The sequence below is a fragment of the Ambystoma mexicanum genome, chromosome 1p (assembly GCF_040938575.1).
Source record: "Ambystoma mexicanum isolate Mex_15411 chromosome 1p, UKY_AmexF1_1, whole genome shotgun sequence".
NCBI lineage: Eukaryota > Metazoa > Chordata > Amphibia > Caudata > Ambystomatidae > Ambystoma > Ambystoma mexicanum.
Genome location: NC_090921.1, coordinates 1,168,111,342 through 1,168,137,597, shown reverse-complemented (window position 1 = coordinate 1,168,137,597; position 26,256 = coordinate 1,168,111,342). Strand labels below are relative to the sequence as shown.

The window sequence follows — 26,256 nt, the reverse complement described above, 5'->3', positions numbered from 1 at the left end:
CCCCAGAAAAGGGTAAAGTTGCCATTAACTTTACCTAGTCATTCAACCACAGATCCAGTACACCCCATCTTACATGGAGTACTGGAAAGGGTTACTCCTTAGCCCTTTTTATCTTTACCTCCTAGAGCCTTGTTTTGCTCTTTTAACATTTTGACTTGGCTGGTGGCAGTGGTATCTACCCTAACATTTCTACCGCGTTTATACTATATAAACATGGTACTGTTTTAGGCTATTATATTAGCCTCGAACATAAACCCGCTTCACCAAATACTCTTTCTTTTGGCTCCGGTCGGGTTTAGTCGCGATTTCTTTTTGTTAAAGTCCTTCTTGTGGCAAACCAGGTTTACCTCCTTTGTTCACTGTCTTTTGGTGGGCATCTGCCAAGAAGCCCTCCTCTAGGCACCTGGGTGTCTAGGTGGGCTGAATGTGAGGGAGGTGTGTAGTCACCCCCTGCACAGGGTATCCTAGGAAACCCAAGTCACACTTTGCCATGATTGGCTGAGGTGGTTGTCCGGGCTGGACAACCCCCTTGCTGCGTGATTGACAGCCAGGCTGTGTGAATGGGGGATTTTTGCATAAAAGGCAGGACTCTTGGGCTGGAAGTCAGAGTCGCCACTGGAACTACAAGGAACCGAAGAGAACCAAACAGAAGCAGAGAGAAGACGGCTGCTGCAACTACCCTGTCCCGGTGAAGCCCTGCTGCAGTCCTTCGACGACCAGAGAAGATCCAGTCCGGAGTCTTCTTCCCTTGAGTCTGGTGGGGTCAACCAGCTCATCTTCCACAGTCAGAGGATCCTCTTTGTGGTCGAAATCACTGCACACTGCTGTAGTGGTCCGGATAGCCACCTGAAGAGCCTCTCCTGTTTTAAAGGAGCGCACCTTGTATTCACCATCACTGCCGCTGGCATCATCCCTGTGTGGTGCAGACCCCTCCAGACGTCCTCCTTCTCGTCACCACGACCGAAGCACCAGGAACTGTGTGTCTTCAGGAAACTACCAGGAACAACTGCCGTGGCACCAGCTCCTCCCTTGAATAAGTTACTGTGTCCTTCTTTGGGGAACTAGGGTGAATCCCTTTTCTCCTCTTCCAAGGCTTGTCCTAATCTTCCCTCCTTCTTATAACTTTTGCTTACTCTGTTTGACGATATCTAAGTACTCCTGGCTATGTTGAATCTTGAACTGTCCGACTGTGTGATCCTCGACAACAGGAACCCGGTTCCACTTGACACTGGCTCTGGCCTATTGACTCTTGTATTTCTGTCAACGAGTGTTCTCTGATTCTGTCTGCCCTGACAAACGTATTGCCTATGATTTTTGCCCCCCAACTCTCTCTGGTTAACTCAGGTGCTAAGTGTGTTTTTGCCTCGGTAACATTTCTTGCCGCGGATACGCGTATCTTTAGTAAGACCGAACTGTCATTACTGTCAAAAAGTGATAGCATATGTATTCCCAGTAACGTCTTTTGTTTCACAACACCGGTCTGTTAAAACATAGGGTACTTACCTTGAGTTATACTGTACCAAGTGAATTGGTTGTGTGTAGTGTATGTTATGTGTGGTTTTGAATTTATAGAAGTGTTGTGTTTTATAACAGATGGTTTAAAACTAAATGTACTTATATTTTTTACCTTAAACTTTGAGTCAGTGTTTGCTTGAGTCACAGTAATTGTGGTCCCTTTGTGTAATCTCTGCTACTGCTCATATACTCTTGAGATAAGCCTGGCTGCTCCCCTACTGCTACCACTTTAACATAGTAGTACAGGCTTGTACCAAAGATGAACTTGTATTACCCCTTGTAGTCTTAATTGTGTGTGGTGGTCCATAAGGGCACTGCACAGGATTCTGCCTAACACTGATGTGTCATCTTTCTTGCAAAATTGATAGGGCAATGTTCAAGGGTTCCCTCCCATCTGAGGGCCGATAGGTCCAAAGAGTCCCCATTTGAGGTGGAGTGACCTATTTATAAGGCAAATGACATCGGAATGTGTCATCTTTCTTGCAAAATGGATAGGACAATGTTCAAGGGTTCCCTCCCATCTGCAGGCCGATAGGTCCAAAGAAAATGGGAGTGTTCTGGGATGCCAAGGGAGCATACCCCCTCCATCATCTAACTGGGTCTGGGGGTTGGGTCTGATTTTTGTACATATTTCCTCAACTTTTTATGATTCTCGCATTCATGCAGAAATCACAGTCACATTTTTCCTCCTAACTGTTGGTATGTTGGTATCACCAACATCATTTTTGGCTCACCAGATGCAGCTCACTGACAGCTTTTCCAGAAATCTGAACATTAATCATTGGGCGATTAATATTTCCCAAGTTATCCCTTAAACAGCATAGTTCCTATTCTGTGCAATGGGTGTGAAACTCCTCCTTAACTCTGCAACCCCCACCCCCCGCATAGAAGAGATCTGGTTTTAGCTCTGATGGCTAGAGGGAGGCTTTTGTTTAGGGTAGCCCAAAGCTTCAAAGGCTGAGGGCCTGCTTTATGATGGCCTATTTGGGTTTAGCAATAAAGCCTGGGGAGTAGGAGAATTCCTCGTCTCGTCTCGCTGACAACGGTGCCTTTGAAATCTTAGTTTCACACTTGAGGAACCCACAGCAGAAATGAAACCAAGACTTCAGCATTACACCCCACTGCAAACATTTTACTCTAAAATCAACTCTTAGAGTTGCACAATTCCAACATGTAAAACCCCCAGACAGTGATTACAGAAGGGCAACATACATATATATGTCAAGACTTTAGCTGGGCCTTTGAATACTTAAAGTGTTAATGTTAAATGCACAATTACAATGTTATTGGGGAAAGTTGCAGCTGTGAAACCTTTCATTTTGTTGCAATTTCACATTTCCTGGTAGATTCTTTTAACTTAAAGTATTCTTCTGTGATAAGCCCGAGAACTCCAGTTAATTTGTTGCACCTCTTTCATACATTTTTAAGGAGCATATCTTTAATTGAAAGGGAAACAGATTTTTACATGTAATTGGTTCTGTCACAGTGAAAAGCTCCTTTCTGCTGTGCCGCCTTGCACACAATTTTGACACTTTTATTTACATGCTGGATCCTGCCATTTCTGCCAATATAACTTTAGCTTCCCAAAACCTTTTGCAAATGGTTTTCTCGTGTCTCTCTCTCATGTGAAGCAAAGAACATTTTTAGGCATCTCCAGGTTTTTCTGCTTAATTTCGCACCTTTTCATTTTGGAATTTGCAGGGCCTTATTTCCATGTTAATTCAAAGCAGGCCTTTTACTGAGGAGCATGTCCCCCCACTGACTCCAGCCTTTAGTTATGGCATTAAGGGTTATTTCTACCCCACAAGCTTCCTAGCTCTTTGGTAACTTTATTCTGAGAGAAGAGCTAGGAGAGAGTGGGGTGTTCATTTTATGCTTGCCTGGGTTCATCCCAGGGAGCTCTTTTAAAGTGTGGCTGCTCCTGGGTTCATTCCAGGACTCTTCTTCAGAGCATGTCTGCTCTATTCCTGGTCCTGATGGAGTGGTGCACTAGTTTGCCCCCACTCTCTTCGGATTTCAATTTTTCCATTAGGTTGTGGGTCCTGGGCCTCTCCCCCTATGGCGGCTCCCCTCCGGCCTGTAGAGGCAAGGAGTTAGTGCATCTGCCAAAAAGAATGGAGAGATTAAGTATTTCATTTAATACCACTTTCCCAGATAGAGATGTGAAAATGGACAATAAAACAGCAGGAGAGATACATACAAAATATACATTTCCAATAAACATTTTTCGTACATATACTTATTTAAACACACATTTTACTACTTCATTATCTTTTCAAAATAAGAATAATTGTTCTACTCCCTGTAAGTGTATGATTTTATTCATCCAGGTTCCGATTCCTTACCTTTACTCTTCGGAGGATTCCTGGGTTCTTCAATCAGTCACAAGTTCTGCCTGGAATGACAAAGAGTACAGAAGTAGACATAGGGATGAATTCTAAATGGCAACAAAAATCACATACCATTTGCAACTCCACCTTGGTAGTTTATGCCATCTGGTGCACATGTGAAAAAATCTACATTGGCAAAACGGACCGGAAGGTGAAACTCCGCATTGGCGAACACAAAAGCTGCCTAAAAAATCGAACTAAAAACGCACCCATGGTCGAACACTGGATAGAACATCAACACACAGTGGAAGACCTGAAATGGACAGTGCTCTATAAACTGACTCCCAGTATGGACTCCAACAGGGATAAAACGATCCTTCTAAAAAAGGAACAACAACTTATTTTTTTAACCAACAGCTCCAGGACTGGGCTCAATGAGAAAGTAGATTGGAATCTGTAAATTGTTATTCAAACACTAAAAACGAAATGTAACCGAATATCACAAACATAGTTTGACTTATCAACACTGCGTGTGGTTGACAGTTCTCTTTCCAATGGGGGTCGCCCCTAAGTTGCGTGTTGTAACACTGACGAACATTGTTTAAGGAAACAAAGGAGGGACTTGCTATATATATACACCACTAGCTAAATGTACTAGTTTGACGTATGCTCTAACCACACGACACGTGAGCACTCAAATCACATGATATGCGAGACGTTCTGAGACACATCTTTTCAGGTATATAAATCATGTGATCTACTGAACACTCCAGCAACGGCAATGTGAGCACGGAGGGAGAACCACTGGAAGAAACATATACACCCAGACTCAGAACCTTTGGCATACGATTTGGCTACCTGTAGCCCTTTAATCTAGTTGAATACGGACTTCCATTCATGCTAAATGGAGTGCCGTATCTAATGAGCTATAATAGCTGCTCATTCCCTTTTGCTCATTCGTGCACAGCGACTTTGACCTGACCCTCTCTCCCTGTAACTTGGGCCTCGTTAAGTTTCAATTAGCATAGGCAGTTGTGAGATTATGCTTCCCTTCACGCCTCGTGGTCACATAAACGCATCTTATGCCTTTATTGTTTAGAGGCCATTAATCGGCACCCGTAGCACATTAGCAGCTATTTGTGAACAAAGGAACGTCACAGGATTTTTAAACTGAGTCCAGTTTATGAAACACGGATAGAAGCTTCAACATTTCAAACACGACGGAAAAGGAAATTATACGATTTCCTCCATTGAGCAACTATGAGTGTATAAGGAATGGTAAGCAGCATACTCCACCACTAAATGCTTACATCTATAATGCCTGCAGAACATACTGACAGAGATGCAACTCGTTTTTTGTTCCCCCTTGTCTCTCTGATGCAGAATAACCAACGGTGCTCTGTGTAACCCCAGACTGCACCAACATGGAATTAAAGACCGACCAACTCGGATGATCTTTCTTGTATTCCCTCGTGAACCTCCATTTTTGATGTAAGTGATGATTCTGACTTCGAGCTCTAGTACCGTGATGCACAAATGTATCCTAAAGAGTTTCCTATTCATTTATTCCTGTTTGAGGTAGCACTTTGAGCAGTGTATTACATCTATTCTGTACAGTGCCACTACTTTGTATTTGTTGGGGCCTCAATCTTTACTCTCATGAGTATTTCCATCCATACTGAGTGTCACTGTTTCCTTTTCTTTTTAGACCACTTAAAGTGATATACTTACCAGTTTAGGCAGTTATATCATTTGTTGACCATTATTCATAAATTAGGTCGACCTTTAATGTTCATTTCTTTTTATTCACTAGAGAATGAATAAACAGGGTATTACTTATTTTTTACCCTGATCTGTTCCCTTTTCAGATATGGAGTCCCTCTCTTGCTGTTTAGTCTCAAACAAGTTGTGGACCATTCACAGGACGAGAAGAGTTTGAAATATTAATTCACATGAACATGTGCTTAAAGCATTTTGCCATTGTGTTATTTTACCTGTTTGAATCTGCAATAATCTGCAATAATCTGATTGTAGCTGTTACTATATGATATGTACCCTCATCAATATCATTAGTGGGTTATTTTTGGTTTTGGTAGACGGCAGACTACCCCTGAAGAATTTCTGTTTACTTTGTTTACACACACGTTCAGAAAGAAACATGTTGGGAAAGTGATGAATGTATGAATGGGTATGTCTGAATTTGAATTAGAACGAATGTAGTGAGTGAATAGGTTGATTCTGGTGACATTTGCACAACACTACCCCGGAGTGATCTCAACCTTTATTCACTCCTGGTTTTCAAAAGGTTCATTACTATTTTTTGGTATCTGTGGTGATTATTCTATATTTCTTCTGTTTATTCTGCTGTTTTACCTCCAATTGTGAAGAGGTACATGTTGTTAGCATTTGCACTTTATACCAGTTATCTGGTTATTGAAGTTTTTAATGTTGACTATGAACAAACTCAAAGTTTTTTGATGATGATGAAAACTAATAATGATGATGAAAACTAATAAATGATATATATTTTTTGTAAACTCGTTTGGAATTTAATCTATAACTGGTGATTAATGCTGCAAGCATTGGGACACTAATTGAAAAGGGATCAAATCAACCCCCTTGGCACTGTTTTGTTTGTTGTTCTAGGTTTTGCCTAAATGTATAGAGGATGTGCCAAAAAGAGGGCTCATAATCCTCTTACCTCCCCACAGGTGTTTGTTTGTGGGATGACAGTACTTCAACTGATTGATGTGCACCCATTTCTCTTCCGTTTGATCTCCTTTAGGGAAGTAGATCTTAAAGACGACAGGTGAGATTTTGTCTCCAATTTCAAAGGGGCCACGCCAGGAGGGAAGGAACTTCCACTCCTTGATCTGGTTCCTTTGAAAATTGTACAAGTAGACCCTGTCTCCTACTTGGTATTCTTTTTTAGTGGTGGGTAAATCATAGTGGGTTTTCATCCACTCTGCCGATTTTTCCAGATTTTGTTGAGCATACGCAAAAGCCTGCTGAAGGTGTTTTTGCAAATTCTCAATATATTCATGTGTCGTGGATGCGTTAATCAGGGTCTGCTCTTGTGTTCTGTAGAGCAGATTCTGAGGTAGCACCGTTTTTCATCCAGTCCTTAGCGCGAATGGAGACATTTTTGTTGCAGAAGATGGTGTAGACATGATGGCCATCAGGATAAGTGGTAGTTGGATGACCCAACTAGGCTCAGAGTCTGCCACAAACTTCTTTAGAATGGCCACACTCGTTTTATTGTACCTCTCAACTCCCCCACTAGAGGCTATGTGGTAGGCAATATGGAGTTTCCTCTTTACTTCAAGTATCTCCCACATCTTTGTCATCACCTCGCTGGTAAAGTGACTTCCTCGGTCCAACTAAATCCTTTGGAGGAGGCCGAAATGTCAGAAAATGTGGTTGATCATCATGGAAGCTGCTGTTTCTGCCTTGCAATTTGGGGCCGGGTGACATTCCACCCACTTGGTAAACAAGCATGTTACAGTTAACATGTACTTGTTTCCTCTAGAGGAGTGAATCATGGGCCCAATGAAATCTAATTGTAAATTTGGCCAAGGCAGTGTCATCCCACTTTTCTGTAAGGGAGCTTGGTGTGGGAGGGAACTTGGCTGAAATTGTGCACACACCAGACACCCCTTCAAGTATTGGTCGAGGTCTTGGGATCTCCTTACTCCACTGGGCAGTTGTCATGAGCGCTACTCCCGAGGAGCCAAGACTGGCCCAGCGTCCCCGGAAGCAGGCTCATCATCCACACCCCCGGTTCCAGCAGACCCCTACAGGGGCCCTTTGGACCATGTCCTGGCGCCTCTGGCGCCAGGATCATAAGGAACCACAGTCCCGGCACCATGGGTGCCGGGCTCATATTCTTAAAGTGTGCAGTAGTGATTGGGTGGACTTACCTGTGGCAGACCATGCTGCATACTCACCTAGAACAATCCAAGCTGGGTGAAGTCCCAGCCACTAGCTGGGAGGGACCAATCCTCTGTTACAGGAACTATTTTCTTACCTGGGTGGGGCTGATGCTAATCCTCTGACACTGGAACTCTTTTCTTACCTGGGTGAGGCTGGAGGAAGAATACGCACCAAAGCACTTCTCCACTATTTAAACCACGCCCGATAGAATTCACGTGCTTCGCGTTATTCTGCAACAGCAGCAGGACGCTCACCGAGTCGGCTCCTGCATTCCAGGTCCAGACACACCCTCAGCTTCTCGAGCAGCAACCTGTGGATGAAGAAAAGGCACAGGAACATCTACTCACCAGAATTCAGCCACAAGAGTCCGGTCTCCGACAACCTGCAAATAAAGACATAAGGTTAGAAAACGGGCAACACGCTCGCAGCTGCGCTCGCTTACCTTATCCATCCGTGATCACACCGGAGTTCATCGCGGCCTTCGCTTCGGCAGCATCCCAGCACCTGGAAGGCAAAAGACATTATTAGAGGTGCCCATTTTGAAGTGGCCACAATTCAGTAATACTTACGCGCTTCTTCACGCGCAGCAGCGGCAGCATCGCCCTCAGCATTTCAGCACCTGAAAGGAAGGAAAAGACATTATCAGAGGCGCCCATTTGGAAACGGCCACAATTCAGTTATACTTACGTGCCACCGCACGTGCAACAGCGGCAGCATCGCCCTCAGCATTTCGTCACCTGAAAGGAAGGAAAAGACATTATCAGAGGCGCCCATTTGGAAACGGCCACAATTCAGTTATACTTACGTGCCACCGCACGTGCAACAGCGGCGGCATCGCCCACAGCATCCCGGCACGTGAAAGACAGAAAAGGACATTATAAAAGGGTGCTCCTTCAGAAGCGGCCTCAGATCTTCTATACTCACAAGCCTCTTCTTGCACAGCAGTGGTGGTGTCGCCAACAGCTCCTCGGCACCTGAAGGACTATTACAAGCCACAAAAGGACACTGAGCCTAAACACTGAAATCATCCAGTGACGTAACTGGATTCCACGCGCCCCTGCACCAGAAGCAGGATGGAGAGCTCGGCTTTACTAAACCAAAGGTGAGAGTTCGTGGAGACCAGTCGGGAACCAAGAAATGGGAAAAGCAGAAGATTGGTGGGAGAACTTATCCAACCAGCTTGTAATTACCCCTTTTTCTTCCACCTGCAGAAAACTCACCTTACAAGCCAGACAGTCAATATTCGGAGGTCCTGCCCAGAGCGTCTTCCGAGTTCTACGCCTCATCATAGTCATAGAAGCAACTGTAGCAGTCCAGTTTGGGTCAGCGCCTCCGTGGGAATCAGGTGAGCGATACAGAACGCGAAGCCTACCCATAATCTCCTAGCCAGGCGCTATGGAAACTTCCGACACAGACCAATTGGCCCAGTTGTTGGGGGAATTAAGAGCTGAAGTCCATGCTGCTCGCCAGGAAACGAACACCCTTAAGAGGGAATTGATAATGTCAAAAGAACGAACTGACGATCTCGCCAGACAGTTATTACAGAGTCAAGCGGGGCAAACTCCTCTACCTAACTCAGGGGGGAATTATACCCCAGTTACTTCAACTAATCCCGTTCAAATCAACCTACCTGGAAATGTGCCATTGGCACCACCTGAACGCTTTTCTAGTGACCCTAAAAGATTTGCAGTGTTTATAAATCAATGCCGACTGCACTTTCTTTGTAGACCCACAGCCTTTCCAACTGACCAGACCAAGGTAGCCTTTGTACTTTCATATTTTAGCGGCAGCACCGCTGATTGGTCGATCCCTCTGGTTACACAGGATGACCCAATTCTTCGGAACTTCTCAGCCTTCCAGGCGAGTATGGAGAGACTTTTTGCAAGACATTCCCAAGGGCAGGCCCTGGACAACGAACTCCTCTCCCTGCGACAGGGCAACCAGGACCTCTTAGCCTACATTGCATCTTTTAATAGGTTAATCGTGGAAACTAGATGGCCCGAGGATAAAAGGATCACGCTATTTCACAGAGGTCTGCATGGTGAACTTAAAGACGTCCTTGCCCAGGTCGTGAATCCTCCTCAGGACTGTTCGGAATATATTGATTTGGTGGTCCAATTGGATCATAGGCTCCAAAACAGAAAGGCGGACCGATCCAGGTTTGAAACCCGAGTATTCACGAAAACACAAAGCAACGCCAAAGGGGTTGACACCGTTGAACCTATGCAGATTGGGGCCGTAAAGGGTCCCTTAACCCAGAAAGAGAGTGACAGAAGACGACAAATGCAATTGTGCCTCTATTGTGGAAACTCTGGACATTTTCCTCGAGATTGGCCGGTAAAACCACCTAAGAAGACAGTAGGAGCTTCTGACAAGAACTCTGAAAAGCCTGAGCCGGGAAACGACCTCGCCCGACAAGTGTAGAGGTCCGCTTGCCGAGCTTAAAAACCAGTTCTTTGACCTCGCACTTCATAATGCCTATGGTCCTCGTAAACCCAAAGCAACCAGAACGTTTGCATGCTATTAAGGCATACATTGATAGTGGAGCAATAGGAAATTACATGGACCGCGAATTGGCTTCCAAGATGAACCTACCTCTTTGTCCAAAGGCGGTTAAAGACGTCATTACTACGGTGGATGGGACCGAAATCGCCTCCGGACCGGTAACCCATACCACTGCTGAAGTGACGTTACTAGGCCAAGACGGGCATCGGGAGGTAATTGTGTTCGACGTGATCAAGGCTCCTCAATTCCAAGTAATCCTAGGAATCCCTTGGTTGGAGAAACACAACCCTCAGATTGATTGGCGAGCAAAGACGATAATGTTCCCTGAGTGTGCATCAACCTGCTATCCACGACCCAGCATTGGCCTAGCGTTAGCAATGACTTACGGTCCACAATTACCTCAAGAGTATCGAGAGTTCCAAGTTGTTTTTCAAAAGGAACAGGCTAACACCTTGCCACCTCACAGATCATATGATTGTCAGATAGATCTGCTACCCGGTGTAACTCCCTCTTGCAGTAGGATTTACGCCCTCACCGAGCCTGAGAACCTTCATCTGCGACAGTATTTAGACCAGTATCTGGGCAATGGCTTTATCCGTCCGTCAAAGTCTCCTGCATCCTCGGCTCTGTTCTTCGTACCAAAAAAAGAAGGTGACCTCAGAACCTGTATTGATTACCGTGCTCTGAATCAGATAACAGTAAAAAAACAGATACCCCTTACCTCTGATCCCGGAACTCCTCGACCAGGTGAAAAACACCTGTATTCATACCAAGCTTGATCTCCGGGGAGCTTATCATTTGGTACGGATCAAGGAAGGTGATGAATGGAAGACGACATTTCGCACTAAGTATGGGCTATTTGAATACCAAGTGATGCCCTTCGGACTATGCAAAGCGCCGGCCGCCTTCCAATATTTCATGAATGACGTCCTCAGAGAGCTCATTGATGTCTGTGTTGTCGTCTACATAGACGACATTCTTGTGTACTCATCTTTGGAAGCTGATCATCGAAATCATGTTAGGGCGGTCCTTGAAAAACTTCGCCAACATAAACTCTTTGCCAAGCTCGAGAAATGTGCTTTTCATGTCACCGAGGTCGAATTTCTGGGATTTATTCTGACACCCAAAGGAGTCCACATGGACTCGAGAAAAGTTGACGCAATCCTCAAATGGCCATCTCCTACTTCCGGGAAAGGCGTTCAAAGCATGCTAGGCTTTGCCAATTTTTACCGCAGATTTATTCCAGAGTTTTCACAAGTGGTACAACCCATCACATCCCTCTTAAGAAAAAATAAGCGCTTTGAATGTTCTGCAGAAGCTGAACAAGCCTTCCAAGAGCTAAAGGCCAAGTCACCTCGGCGCCAATTCTGAAACACCCACGCCCGGATCTCCCTTACATCGTTGAAACAGACGCCTCCAGCTTAGCAATGGGAGCAGTTCTATCACAAAGGGATCCAGAGACTAACCAACTGCATCCTGTGGCGTTTTGGTCTCGAAAGTTCTCGGCGCCTGAGATTAATTACACCATCACGGACAAAGAGCTTTTAGCTATTAAATCCGCCTTTAAGGCCTGGCGGCATTATCTCCTCGGGGCCAAACACACCGTTACGGTGATCACCGATCATCGAAATCTACAGTATCTGAAAACCGCCAAAGCTCAATCCTCCAGACAGCTTTGCTGGGCTCTATTCTTTGCTGAATTTGACTTCGTGATCACTTACCGCCCGGGCAACAAGAATGGCAAAGCGGATGCTCTTTCCCGAATTGGAATGGGAGATAACGTTGTCAATCCCGAACCCGTACCAATAATTAATGAACAAAGGATCTTGGGTCTGATTTCTTCGCAATCCATCGAGGATATTGAGGCAAAAACTAAACAACTTGTGACCCCATCAGACTTACAGAGCTGGTTACAAAGAGGAGAGAACTTCACCGTAAACAATGACTTGCCTTATTTCCAAGGACGATTATTCCTACCACACGCCGATTTACAAAAACAGGTAATCTCGTGTTATCATGATTCATTAATGGAGGGTCACCCTGGCATCGCCAAAACCACAGAAAAAGTGAAGAGACACTTCTGGTGGCCTTCATGGAGAAAAGACATAAAAGAATTTGTGATGTCCTGTGGTGTGTGCGCTCAAAACAAGGGTCAAAAGAAAAGGCCGGCTGGTCTTCTGCAACCATTAGACATTCCACCGTGTCCCTGGCATACCCTTTCCATGGACTTCATCACAGACTTACCATCTTGTTCCGGGTACAACACTATTCTCGTTATTGTGGATTTGTTTTCTAAAATGGCCCACTTCATTCGCTAAAAGGCTTACCTTCAGCTTCAGTACTAGCCAGAGAATTCCTTGAAAACATTGTCCGGTTACACAGCTTCCCGTCGGTACTAATCTCTGATAGAGGAAGCCAGTTTATTTCTCACTTTTGGCGTAGTTGTTGTCGGTCAGCTCAAATCGATGTAAGACTTTCAACCAGCCATCACCCCCAGACCGACGGGCAAACCGAGAGAACAAACCAGACTCTCGAACAATATTTACGATGCATGCTACAACAGTCTGAAAGCAACTGGAAGGACATCCTTTGGATAGCTGAATATGCATACAACAATTCAGTTCATTCGGGAACCGGGAAGAGTCCCTTCTTTATCTTGTATGGAATTCACCCTCGAACCTGCAACCTCGACCCACCTCAAGATCTTGGAACACCCGCCGTAGATCAGTTGCACTCTGTTATTACCCAAGCTTTCAAGGAAGCAACTGCACATCTACAACAAGCTAAAGAAAGGTACAAAAAAGGAGCAGACCAACACTGAAGCGGTGCCCCTCAGTACCAGGTTGGGGATCAAGTCTGGTTGTCCACCAAACATTTATCGCTAAAAGGACCTCGCACCTTCAACCCCAAATACCTGGGACCATATTCAATTACGGCCATAATTAATCCAGTGGCCGTTAAATTAGATTTGCCAACCCATATGAGAATACATCCTGTGTTTCACGTATCTCTTTTGAAACCCATGCAACCTGGAACCAGATTGACCAAACCTCCAGAACCCATTCAGGTGAATGGAGAGCCCCAATTTGAAGTTAAAAACATTTTGGACTCCAAGATCATCAAATCAAAACTATTCTACCTAATCGACTGGAAAGGCTACGGACCCCAGGAAAGATCCTGGGAACCCTATGACTATGTCCATGCTCCTCGTCTAGTCAGGAAATTCCACCGAACCTTTCCCGATAAACCAAAACCCCCGGGGAGGACAAGTTTGGGAGGGGCCTTGAGAGGGGGTGCTATCATGAGCGCTACTCCTGAGGAGCCAAGACTGGCCCAGCAGCCCCGGAAGCAGGCTCATCATCCACACCCCCGGTTCCAGCAGACCCCTACAGGGGCCCTTTGGACCATGTCCTGGTGCCTCTGGCGCCAGGCTCATAAGGAACCACAGTCCCGGCGCCATGGGCGCCGGGCTCATATTCTTAAAGTGTGCAGTAGTGATTGGGTGGACTTACCTGTGGCAGACCATGCTGCATACTCACCTAGAACAATCCAAGCTGGGTGAAGTCCCAGCCACTGGCTGGGAGGGACCAATCCTCTGTTACAGGAACTCTTTTCTTACCTGGGTGGGGCTGATGCTAATCCTCTGACACTGGAACTCTTTTCTTACCTGGGTGAGGCTGGAGGAAGAATACACACCAAAGCACTTCTCCACTATTTAAACCATGCCCGATAGAATTCACGTGCTTCGCGTTATTCTGCAACAGCAGCAGGACGCTCACCGAGTCGGCTCCTGCATTCCAGGTCCAGACACACCCTCAGCTTCTCGAGCAGCAACTTGTGGATGAAGAAAAGGCACAGGAACATCTACTCACCAGAATTCAGCCACAAGAGTCCAGTCTCCGACAACCTGCAAATAAAGATATAAGGGCAACACGCTCGCAGCTGCGGTCGCTTACCTTATCCATCCGTGATCACACCGGAGTTCATCGCGGCCTTCGCTTCGGCAGCATCCCAGCACCTGGAAGACAAAAGACATTATTAGAGGTGCCCATTTTGAAGTGGCCACAATTCAGTGATACTTACGCGCTTCTTCACGCGCAGCAGCGGCAGCATCGCCCTCAGCATTTCGGCACCTGAAAGGAAGGAAAAGACTTTATCAGAGGCGCCCATTTGGAAACGGCCACAATTCAGTTATACTTACGTGCCACCACATGTGCAACAGTGGCAGCATCGCCCTCAGCATTTCGTCACCTGAAAGGAAGGAAAAGACATTTTCAGAGGCGCCCATTTGGAAACGGCCACAATTCAGTTATACTTACGTGCCACCGCACGTGCAACAGCGGCGGCATCGCCCACAGCATCTCGGCACCTGAAAGACAGAAAAGGACATTATAAAAGGGTGCTCCTTCAGAAGCGGCCTCAGATCTTCTATACTCACGAGCCTCTTCTTGCACAGCAGTGGTGGTGTCGCCAACAGCTCCTTGGCACCTGAAGGACTATTACAAGCCACAAAAGGACACTGAGCCTAAACACTGAAATCATCCAGTGACGTAACTGGATTCCACGCGCCCCGGCACCAGAAGCAGGATGGAGAGCTCGGCTTTACTAAACCAAAGGTGAGAGTTCGTGGAGACCAGTCGAGAACCAAGAAGTGGGAAAAGCAGATGATTGGTGGGAGAACTATCCAACCAGCTTGTAATTACCCCTTTTTCTTCCACCTGCAGAAAACTCACCTTACAAGCCAGACAGTCAATATTCGGAGGTCCTGCCCAGAGCGTCTTCCGAGTTCTACACATCATCATAGTCATAGAAGCAACTGTAGCAGTCCAGTTTGGGTCAGCGCCTCCGTGGGAATCAGGTGAGCGTTACAGCAGTTGAGAGTTTGTTTTGGGCAAGTGTTTGAGTTCTGGTGACAGAAGCGACCTGTATTTCCCCCCAACAGGCACTCAATCTCTATGAGATCCCCATTGATGGCTCTGGTTTTGGCCAACTGATCAGCCAGGTCATTTCCGGTTTTGTCTGGTCCCTCTATTCTGGAATGGCCCTTGATCCTCTTCCAGTAGATGGTCATCTCATCAGAGATGACCAGTTGTCAATGGATTGTATTTGTTTCCCATGCTTGAGTGGTTTGTTGTTTGCACACAGCATGCCTCGGGCTTTCCAATTTATCAAGTGTTCCACAAACCCATTCCTGACATAATCTGAATCAGTGATTATGACGAGTTCATGGAGTTGGTGTTGCAGGGCAGTGAGGATGCCCTAATGAACCGCCATCAACTCCGCCACCTGACTACTTCGGGACCGATCTTGTACCAAGCTGAGGGCTCTGGGGCCACCAGTTCTTTTTCCGCGTTATCAACATGGTAGGAGCACCCATCCACATAAACCTTGGGCATCCCCTGGCACGTGTCTTCCTCACAGACTTTGTGCGGGGAAGTCAGGTACGCCTCCATGTTTTCTTGTCTTTTTAGACCTTCGTCCTCAACACAGTTTTCTCCAGCACAATCATGCAAGTCAACCAAACCTTGCACAAGGGGACTCTTCTTGTTTTGGCCATATCTGACCTCCACAAGAAAGCCTTGCATGGACAGAATCCAGGAAGTAATTCTGGAATTGCTCACATTCCCAGCCCGGATTCTGTCACTTTGGAGGTATTGCAAAGGCTAGTGAGGAGTCTCAACAATGATGTGCACCCCTGGATAAATTATTCAATGCCCACACCATTGCCAGGAGTGCCTTCTCACAATCGTTGAATTTTTCCTCCACAGAGGACAAAGTCTTACTCGCATAGGAGATGACATTGTTGACCTTGTCATTCTTCTGATATAATACTGCTGTTAAGCAAGTATTTGAGAACACCATCTCCAGTACCGCTTTTAACATTGTAATTGCAACTTGCGCTGTTTTAAAAACATTGTACTTTAATATTGCAGCTTGTGCTTTTTAAACATTGTACATTAATATTGTACCTGTAACTTCCATTCTTGCTTGTGCTGCTGTTTAAACTCAGTGAAAATAATACCTGACTTGATTGAAATTGAATTGCAGTGCTTTTGACAGTATCTGCAATTTGAATCAGAGAGTTTCTTCTCTGTACGTGTGACTATAGGCAAGAACTACAATCCCCAGAAGGAGTGTAGTTCTAGGCAGCTACTTCCCCCAAACCAGGTGCAGTCTGCTACAGTCTGTGGAAGGAGTGAAGGAGCAGCTACACGTCCCCTGTATTCTGGACAGAAAATCCTTTTACATCCATAATTAATGTTGCTCCTGGACAACAATATAAACGGTGAGATGTCTAAAGGGTGCTGGGACCTTAAACAAAGGGAGAGAGATGATCCCCCGGTGGGCATTTCATCCCACTCCCTGCTACACCATACAATTAAGGTAGGATTGCTAAACACCAGATCCATGTGCAAACACGCACTCAGCATACATGAGCTGATCACGGAGAAGGAAATTGATCTACTTTGTATTACTGAAACATGGCTTAAAGACCCAATAGGTCCCATCTGTGACATTGATGTACCAGAGGAATACACAGTGTATAATACTAACAGGGAAGGTATCCATGGTGGGGGTGTGGCTATTGTAGCGAGAGAGTCGTTGAAACTATTCAAAGCAAATTTCAGTTGTCACAGATGTGAAACCCTACAGCTCAAATTCACGTTTACACCTAACGACTGCATGAACAGAATAGTCATTTATAGACCTCCATCGTTAGTCTCAGACTTTGCAAATGAGCTTAGCTCACAACTCATAAACTTAAAATCATCTAATTCGTCTACATTGTTAGTAGGAGACTTTAACCACTGGCGAGGTAATAAGGTGGATAAAGAAGCCATCTCTCTCGAGAAGACCTTAACAAATCTTGATTGCGTTGTTATTAACAACGAACCCACAACCCCACAAGGCAACCAACTGGACTGGGCCTTAACGCACAACCTGCAGACTGTCCCTGGTCAATCTAGGGAAGAAGCCATTGAGACATGTGGACCCATTTGTTTAACTCCCTAAGGTCTGTGCATAGTCTCCATTGATCATTGGGTTTTAGTATCCCCAGTACAGGGTTATTAAAGGTCCTGTGGACTGGACAAATTATCCCACAGTACTCTAAATTCTTCATCATCTCTGTGAGTGACTCCATAGACGTGGGAGGAAACCGATATTGCTTCACGAATACGGGAGCCCTCCCAGGGTCCATGGGTAGGGATGTAGACTGTATCTCGGTGCGACCACAGTCGTACAAGTCCACGGCAAAGATTTCTTGAAAATCCAGAAACACCTGTTTCAGCTTCTGCTTTTGCTCCTCGGTCTTAGAGGCATCAGTTTGGTTGATTCATCCCTAAACCATCTGCCTGAAATCTGGAAATACCTCAGGTTTTGCTATTTCTGCGGTATCCTCCAGTTGCGTGGAGAGATCTCTGGTTATGGTGTTGGCCTGGACAGGAGGTTTCAAGTAGGAGAGGCAGTTACTGTTGACCTGTAATACCATCTGATTCTTCCTGATGCCGCAGGTCACCTCTTCCCCTCCATAAGGGCAGGAACAGTACACCAAGAAATTCTCCCCTTGTCAGGTGAAACATTTTCTGGAGGTAAGTCATCGTCATAATCACAGCAGTCATTGGGGATCTGTCCCGTGATTTCATTCCCTAAGTCAATGGAGAAATGTTGGGCATCAACCGCCATTCCAATGAAGGTGTCTGGGCCCAGAGTGATACTCACAGGGTCGCTGTTATCCTTCAATATTCAAATGTGTTGTGTTCTAGGTCAACTAGTGGTGTTGGGTTCAAATACAACCCCTGCTGTTGGAGGTGATAATTTAGATTTCCATAAGCGTGTGGATTTTGGAGTTTCTGTCCTGTCATGGGATGGTGAATTGTCGGACCAGTCCCGGGATGGTGACCTCTTCTCCAGTTTGAACTTCAACTGCATAGGGCAGAAATAGAGCTGACCAAAATGCTTTTTCAGAATTGTCAAAGCCCATGGGGTAATCCCCCAGTCGGGACCAGACTTTGTAATTAATGAGGTCCAAAATAATTTGCGAATCGATTGAGAATGTCACTGCCTAAGTAAAAGGCAGAGGGGACATCTCACGCAACCCAACAATTATGATCTATGCTTTTAACACCAATGGACATTTTTAGCATGCACCTGCTAGGCAGGAGATGTATGGAATTGGGAATTTCCAGACACATTTCCCACTTTTCAACCAGCTTAAATGTGGGAACGGTATGATCTTTTGGGAGTTTCCTGAATAACACTTCGCTGATGACGCTTTTTTTCCACTATTCAGGCATACTCTGGTGAGAACAGGCCCACCCCCCTCATTTACCTGAATGGGGAGGTACGTCTGTCCACACTTTTTCTGAATATCAGCCAAGCTTTGAGTAGGCTTTTCATCACCTTTTATCATGGGATTTGGGTTCTCTTCAAATTGTGGATCAGTATGAAATTTCAGGGCATTTCCTTCCAGCGTGGAATGCCACTTGAAGCTGGGAGGAAGGTTGATTTTCAGAAATGGAGAAGGGTTCCCATCACCAGTTTGTTCCCCTACAGAGACTACAGTTATGTTGGGCACTTGACTGTTCCTAAGGTGGAATTCAATTTGGTCAGACCGCTGCTCAACCATATGGCATGTGCCATTTAGACTTACATGGTTGGTGCTCTGTTTTAGTGTTATTGGCCGGTTAGTCTGTATCCAGAGGACTTTGTTCACACAGTATATTAGGGGTGACAACCTCCGAAGACGGTCATTCCCTAGGAGACAGGGTGTGCCCTCTGGAGTGATGACTATGACCGGGTGTTTCACCCTATGTCACCCAATTTTGATCTCCAGATCCGCAGTCCCTTCGACAGGAATATAATTTCCCTCGAAGTTCTGGAGTTGCCCAAGAAGAGGTGTGAGGGGAACTTGGTGACTCTCCCCCCTTCCTTAATTGATTTGATCAAATGCCTTTTTGGACAGAAGGGTGGCTTGGGATCCTGTATCCACCAGCGCTGAAAATGCGCACTGGCCTTGTATCTTAATGGGGCATAACACCAGCCTTCTTTCTCCTCAAGGAGGAAAAGGAAATGTGCATTTTGGGCCAGCTGAGCAGTTAATTTCTTTATGTTGAACTCCAACACTGTGGAATCTTGGGCAGCTTTCTGTGTCGGAGTTCGGTAACCGGTAAACAAGATTTGGCATGCTGAGATTTGGAGGATTTGGGAATCCCCTTTTTCCTCTGATTCTGTTCTGTCCCCCTTTTCCTGGGGACAGTCACTTGAACCAGTTGGGGGGGAGGATCCCGCTCTGATTTCTGAGTCCTTTTGGGACCCATTTTTCTTTGGGAGGAATCCCCCCATCCTTTAAAGAGAAGACTTTCTTCCCTAAATCCAACAGGGATTCTTCCCCTTCAGACTGGAGGATTCGGACTTCCTCCACAAAATGGGTTTTCTTTGTCCCTTTGTTTCTCCTACTTATCCTCTGTTGCCTAGGTTGCAGCTTTTCAGGGGTAGGAGATTTAGGCTCGGGTTCAGAGGTTTCTAGGGGCTTTTCACAGGTGAGGAAGGAAGTTTCCTCTAGGGCTTTGCATTCCCCTTCCCCCTGCGCCTCCTCCTCTGGAACCTGTTGGTTGTCGGGGCGTTCTCCCTGTCATTGCTCCGTGGTGGCAGACCCTGGGTTCGAGCAGTTCTGGGCAGCCATGTTCATTTGAGGGCTCTGCTGAGCCTTCAACATTCCACTTAGGTCTTGGGTCAAGTTCTGGACCTGGCACTCCAGTTGTAACACCCTATATGGTTGATATGGGGGTCTAGGATCAAACCTTTGCTGCTCTTGGGAAGGGTAACTGTCCCTTCTCCCCAAGTAGACGGGGTATTGAGGGTTTACCTGGGAGCCCTCCATTCTTGGTCTCCTTTCTCCCTGATTTGGTGATCTAGAATCCTGAAAGTAGGGAGAGAGATAAGGATTGTTATGAAGGTTGTGATTTGGGTGGTACCTAGGGAAGGAACTTAAATTGGAGGGTGGAATATGACTGACCTCCTGAGGGAGGTTTTGTGGGAAGTTTGGAGGAAAGTTTCCTGGGGCTGTGCTTACCTGATTGGCTCCCATCCTTGAGCTGGGGGAGTCCATATGTACCCGAAGATGGGTCTGTTCCACTTGTACCTCAGGCTAATGTAGGTGGCAGAGTCAGGTGACACATATGTGGGGTACCCTGCCTGGCAACCACCCAGTTGGGACTGGTCAGAAGGTCTTCTCTACTTCTCGTTTGTCCTTTCATCGTGGAAGTCCCTAACCAGCTGTGTCATGATGTATTTAGGGAGGGCATGAAAATAGGTATTAGTAAACTCTCTACTATTTGTGCGCACTCGTCTAGAGGTTTGGGCAAATTGCTTGCCTTATATCTCTCTATGCTTGCTCCAATAACTCAGATTGATTTTGAACAGAGGCTACACTCTCCAGGTACCTTTCGTCCATATTCATCATGTGAAAGTACATATTTGCAGTGAGTTGGACCATTTTAGTTTGCTCATCTTTGCTGGTCTGCATCATGTAAAAATCTGTCAGGGGTTGATGTAACAGTCCACTGTCTTGCCACACATCCATATTTATAGCGGTCACCTGTTGCATCATTCTAGATTGCGAGGCTTCATGTCTCTGTTCTGCCCATTACCCTTTAATGAACAATTTGAACAGAAAGTGCTTCCTAGACATGTTAATTTCCACTGCGCTCATTGTGAAAGTGTTTTGCACCTGGTGGGTTATCTATGCAAGGGCAAAATCTCAACCCTGCTCCTGCCTAGTTTTTGTTTACAATATTTTATTTAGACACACCGCCCTGACACCCAGGGTACAAGTTTGGCTGGCGTCTTCACAGTGTAACACAGCTTACCATCCACGAAATGTAACAATGGGGGTCGTTATGACCCAGGCGTTAACCATGGCGCTGTTAGCGCCATGGTTGACACCGGTATTTTACCGATTGCGCCATGGTGGATGCCGCCCCATTCCAAGGTTGGCGGGGCGTTAATTCCCCATTCACCATTGTCCCTTCCCCATTCCCATTTTTGCCCCCATAGGGCTCAATGGGAATGGGGAAGGCGGTAATTACGGTACCGCAAATTGCGGTACCGTAATTACCTCGAAAGTCCCTTAGCGGGTTCCTTCCTTAATGGCTGGTAAAACCAGCCGTTAAGGTGGGGACCCGCAAAGGGACCTCGTAATTAGGCGGTAAGGGGTGAAACGGCGCCACCAACTTTTACGGCGCCATTAACCGCTTACCGCCTGGGTCGTAATGAGGCCCAATGCCTTCAAGGGGCTAGTCTGCCGTGCTACACTGTCACAGGTGGAAACACTTCTTAATCCCGGACTATGGGCCCCCAAGTTTGTCACAATATTATGCGGCACAAGCAAGCAAGGGATCTCTTTCCCTTGCAAATGAATGCGGCGAACAATCAAACTGCTTATTATTTTTACAACCAGATTTTTTTATGGAGGCCTCCAACCCGTCTCGCACCCAACCTCCACCAGCACCCTATATCACAGCAGACCAGGAACCAGGCCGGTGTGTTATCAATGGATATTTTATTAATTTGTGATTTAATGGAAAATTGAATGAACAGTTACAATAACCACCAAGGTGTGGTAACACAGACTTCAGAGTACTTTTAGTCTAATGGCACACTAAGACAACTCAAACATGGATGGCACACAGATTTCCTTTACTGATTTCACTGCTACTATCAACAGTTCAAAACACCATAAAAATGAATGCAACCCACAGGAAAGTGCATGCACACAAATAGGTTTCTGGAGTCCCAGCAACCCTCCCCCCTACCCCCCAGACCTCCACTAGGCTTGTCAGCTTTGAAGGGAAGGCAGTGGCAAGGACTGGGGACACCAGGTTAAAATCAGATTTTGAATGGGGTTTTCAGAAACACAATGGGAACAGCAATGAATGGGACACTTTGTTTTCTACACCAGATGAAATTGGTATTTACTGAGTTAGGACAATTTCTATGGGACAGCACACAAGGGTAGTTCATGCTGCTTGGACTTGAAGGCAAATAGGGCTTCAGAACAGGCTAGCTAACACACAATAGGAAACTCAGTTTTAATACATGCAACACATGAACAAAAAATGAAAAGAGAATGCAATCGGAAATCCGTTATCAAAATATAGTAGGGGAAAAGGGATAGAGTAGAAAAAACAGGTTTTAAAAGGTTAAGTGAAATTACCTAGAAAACGAAAATGCAAATGACACTCGTTTTTATTAAGGCTGCACATGACACTCGTTTTCACTTACGTCTGCAATTGACAGGAAAGCTTTAAACAAGGGGAAAAGGACGACAGGAAACTCAGTTTCCAGTTGAAATGCCAAAGGCACATAACAGGTAGACGATGGGCAAAGGGATTACTCACAATAATAAAATCGGTTTGGGTTTAAAATGACAGATTCAAATGGGAATTTGTTTGGTAAAACCCCATTTAAACACACAGACACAATTGCTTTTAGCTCATAATTGGCCTCATTCCGAGTAGGGCGGTAAGGGTTAACGGTCACGGGTAACGAGACCGGTGCCGTTAAACCCTTACCGCCCTACTACGAGTTCCCTTTGCGGGTCCTTCCTTAACGCTTGCTTTTAGCAGGTGTTAAGAATGGGACCCGAAAAGGGACTCCAGGGTCAATAACGGTACCGTAATTTACGGTACCGTTATTGTCGCCTTCCCCCTTCCCATTGAGCCCTATGGGGGCTCAAATGGGAATGGGGAATGGCCCTGGTGAATGGAGAATTACCGGTCTCTCCGACCTCAGAATGGACCGGTAATTACTCCATTCACCAGGCCAGAGTTTGGACGAGTTCGGAGGCAGCCATGCCACAAATAGCGGCGTGGTTACCTCCGAACTCGGAATGAGGCCCAATGAACTAAATTCTTTGGGGAAGCAATTTATGACTATGTGACTCATAAGACACTGGGAAGAGAGAGTTTGTTTTGAATTCTAAGTTTCCCGATTCCATGAAATAATGTGGAAATGAATTCATTTACTGAACAAAATATACTAGGGATTTACCCAAGCAACGGGAGATTCTTCAATGGGAAATGGCAGAAATATATGGGCAAGCAAAGGATTTTCAATGGGAACAATTACTACAATGCACAAACAAGAGAAATATTTCTCAATGGGAAAATGACTGAATTACACACAAATAAAGGATTTTCAATGGGAACAATTACTACAATACACAAACAAATGGAATATTTCTCAATGGGAAAAAGACTGAATTACACAAACAAAGAAAATAGGGTGTTTTTCCATGGGGAATCTCTATGGCAATGCTGAAGAATATAGGGCGTATTCAATCTATTGTTGGTGATGTATATACTTACAAGGAAAGGGCTTGATGGACATCAAGGGGAGCCAGGGACTCACTGCAAGGACAATAGAGGGGGTCAGTCAAGGCCTCTCTCTGTCCTCCTAAAGGGACCTGCTCCAGCCACTACAGCTCCTGGCTTTACTCCAAGATTTAGGCCCCTTTCTGCAAGAATGGTTTCAGATTTGGTCAGCTGCACACCTCGCATTTGGTAGGGCGAGTCCTCATTTGAGGCAGAGTGACCTATTTATAAGGCAAATTACATCACCGATGTGTCATCTTTCTTGCAAATTGATAGGGCAATGTTCAAGGGTTCCCTCCTGTCTGCGGGCCAATAGGTCCAATGAAAATGGCAGGGTTCTGGGAAGCCAAGGGAGTATGCCCCATCCATCATCTAACTGGGACAGGGGGTTGGTTCTGGTTTTTGTACATGGAAATCTCACAGTATGGCAAATGCCCTTTTTCATCATATTATGCCACATATGCCAGTATTTTCTAATACTATATTATTCTGGGGATCACATAAACCTTGTTTGATGTCTTTGCGACTTACTGGTGTGAAGCTGCAGTATTTTCTCGTTTGTGCCCGAACTATATGAATGAAAAAAATGGCATTCGGAAGGGGGGAATATGGGTACCATTTTACATATTTACTCAAATTTTTATGATTCTCACATTTATTCAGAGATCACAATCACATTTTTCCTCCTACCTTTTGGTATGTTGGTGTCACCAAAATCGTTTTTGGCTCACCAGATTCAGCTCACTGACAGCTTTTCAGAAATCTGAACATGAATCGCTGTGTGATTAATATTTCCCAAGTTATCCCTTAAACAGCATATATGCTATTCTGTGCAAAGGGTGTGAAACTCCTCCTTAACTCTGCCCCCACACATAGAAGAGATCTGGTTTTAGCTCTGATGTCAAGAGGGAGGCTTTTGTTTAGGTTAGCCCAAAGCTTCAAAGGGCGAGGGCCTGCTTTATGACGGCCTAAGTGGTTTTAGCCATAAAACTTGGGGAGCAGGAGAATTCCTCATCTCGTCTCGATGACAATGGTGCCTTTGAAATCTTAGTTTAAAACTTGAGAAATCCACAGCAGAAATGAAACCAATACTTTGCCATTTCTCCCCACTGCAAGCATTTTACTCTAAAATCAACTCTTAGATTTGCACAATTCCAACATGTAAAACCCTTGCACAGTGGTTACCTGCAGACAGTGATTACAGAAGGGCAATATATATATATATATATATATATATATATATATATATATATATATATATATATATATACATATATATATATATATATATATATATGTATAAAGACTTTAGCTGGGCCTTTGAATGCTTAATGCTTAAAGTGTTAATGTTAAAGGCATAATTACAATGTTACTGGGGAAAGTTCCAGCTGTGAAACCTTTCATTATGTTGCAATTTCAAATTTCCTGGTAGATTCTTGTAACTTAAAGAATTCTTCTGTGATAAGCTCCTTATGAACAGAACTCCAGTTCATTTGTTGCACCTCTTGCATCGTGTTTAAGGAGCATATCTTTAATTGAAAGGTAGAATTGATTTTTACATGTAATTAGTTCTGTCACAGTGAAAAGCTCCTTTCTGCTGTGCCGGCTTGCACACAATCTTGGCACTTTTATTTAAATCCTGGATCCTGCCGTTTCTGCCAATATGACTTTAGCTTCCCAAAACGGTTTGCAAATGTTTTCTCGGGTCTTTCCCTCATGTGAGGCGATGGACAGGTTTAGGCATCTCCACATTTTTCTGCTTTATTGCTCACCTTTTCGTTTTGGAAATTGCAGGGCCTTATTTCCATGTTAATTCAAAGCAGGCCTTTTACTGAGGGGCATGTCCCCCCACTGACTCCGGCCTTTAGTTATGGCGTTCAGGGTTATTTCACCCCACAAACTGTTATTCATCTCCTGAGTCTACTTTTCTACGGTGCTAACATTATTATTGCTGTTTAGTATCAGTAGTGGTGTGCCGCCAACAATCTCTGCCTTAATGCTAGTAAGACTGAGATTTTCCTCATCGACACACCCACTCCCTCCTTTCCTCTCTTGGCCCTCTTCCTGCTCCCACCTGTGAGGCTAAAAACCTTGGGGTCATCGACTCCACACTTTCCTTCTCTCCTCACATCTCTGATGCCTCTAAGAAGTCACACTACCAGCTGCACCTCCTCAGAGGTATTCTTCCTTTCCCTCAGAAGCTCATTGTCTCCAGAGCTCTGGTTCTTTCTAGGCTGGACTACTGCAACAGCCTCTTTCCAAATCTGCTTGCCTCTACTCTCCGCCCTCTGTAACTCATCTAAAACAGGACTGCGAGACTTGTCCATGGCCTCAAGCACAGGGATCGTATCTCTCCAGGACTGAAATCTCTTCACTGGCTCCCAGTGGCAGTGAGGATAAAGTTCAAAATCCTCTGCATTGTCCACAAGGCCTTCTGGGGCCTGGGACCTCAATACCTTAAACTCTCTCTTCCTAAATATCTTCCTTTGCGAGCTCTTCGCTCATCCGCCTCCAACTCCCTCAGGGTCAGTCGTTTCTCCAAGCAGCGAGTTGAAGGTAGATCTCTTTCTTCTGCAGGGGCCTCCCTCTGGAACTTG

At 45.4% G+C, this 26,256-nt stretch overlaps 1 long non-coding RNA gene across 1 annotated transcript in view; it reads right to left on the bottom strand.

The window, feature by feature from the left end:
• Nucleotides 1-425: 425 nt before the first annotated feature.
• Nucleotides 426-26,256, bottom strand: part of LOC138570457 (uncharacterized) — a 57,577-nt gene continuing 31,746 nt past the window's right edge. The window contains exons 2-3 of the long non-coding RNA XR_011303549.1: nucleotides 3,861-3,910; nucleotides 426-3,617 (exon numbers count right to left, since the gene is read on the bottom strand). This is a non-coding gene — a long non-coding RNA (uncharacterized lncRNA). The remainder of the gene's footprint in view (nucleotides 3,618-3,860; nucleotides 3,911-26,256) is intronic.